Source organism: Moschus berezovskii, chromosome 18, assembly GCF_049115385.1.
Source record: "Moschus berezovskii isolate FMDL1 chromosome 18, NW_MosBer_1.0, whole genome shotgun sequence".
NCBI lineage: Eukaryota > Metazoa > Chordata > Mammalia > Artiodactyla > Moschidae > Moschus > Moschus berezovskii.
Window position 1 is genome coordinate 39,128,410 of NC_142477.1, and position 1,443 is coordinate 39,129,852.

Sequence of the window (1,443 nt, forward strand, 5' to 3'; positions counted from 1 at the left end):
TTTGTGGTTCAGACAGTAAAGAATCTGCCTGCAATGCAGGAGACCCAGGTTCAGTCCCTTGGTTGGAAAGATCACCTAGAGAATGAAATAGCAATCCACTCCAGTATTCCTGCCTGGAGAATCCCATGGACAGAGGAGCCTGATGGGCTACAGTCCATGGGGTCGCAAAGAGTTGGACATGACTGAGCGAACAACACTAAGAGATTTTAATAGAAAAAAATGGTTACACTTTCCCTGTCTTCATGAATCTTACAAGAGAGTTAGGTTAAGTAAATGGATATCTATAATACAGGGTAGAGTATTGTCCTCCTGGGGGTTCTACCAGAACCAGATTATGATACAAAAGTTCAAGTGCAAATAGTAAGGAGTGGAAGGAAACAATGACAGAGGAGTGGGAAAGTGAGAAAAGGAAGAGAAGGCAGCCAATAAGGGGATTATCAAGCCAGGAACCACTGTGGGGGACCCAGCTTATTCCCACCGGGGAAAAGCTGGCAGTTACTATCTAACACACTCCTCAGGGTTGTTCCACCCATGGGTCAAGGGAACGGGGATATTTATACACCTTCTCTTAGTCATTGGTTGAGGGCTGCTCCTAACCTGTGAGAATTTCTCCATCCTTTCAGCCCACATCACAAGCAAACAAGCTCAAGCTAAGTGGCCAGAAAAAGCCCTCAGGGAAAAATTGCTATCATGGCAGTTGGAGGTTAGAATTAGAAGTAAAGATGAAGAGATTTGGGAGGGGTATGAATCACATCTATTACAATTACAATAACTCAGTAAATATGCAAGTATTAATAACATTTAACTGAGAGACAGAACAAAGACAGCTTAATTCTTGCCGTAGTTTTAGAGAAGGCTTCTCAGGTGAGGAAACTTTTGAGGTGGAGCCCAGTGTAATGAAAGTTCATTCTTATTTGGGTCTCTATTTAAATACTCTTTTCGTTTAGAGGGACTTCTCACTTTGTAAGTCTATGCTTCCCTAAGGTAGAAGCCAAAACCTCTTTTTTCTCAGCTTCTCTTGAAGTTGTGGAGTACACATGGGACCTGGGCTTTGTCAGTCCAATATACCTATGGTAAGACTTGACTTGGGGGTTCATGGTACAAATAAGGCCCCAATCTGGCTAGCCCTTGTGGCTCTGCTGGTAAAGAATCTGCCAATGCAGAAGACCTGGGTTCGATCCCTGGGTTGGGAAGATCTCCTGGAAAGGGGAATGGTTATCCACCGCAGTATTCTGGCCTAGAGATTCCATGGACTATACAATCCATGGGGATGCAAAAAGTCAGACATGACTGAGCGACTTCCACTTTCACTGGCTAGTTCTGATAAGGTGGTTGGCAGACAACCAGTTTTCAACACAGGGAGGCGAAAAGGTCTAGCTCCCCCTAGTGTCAGAGATGGAAACTGTACTCTGTGTCTGGGGCAGTTGCTGTCTGCATTGGGCC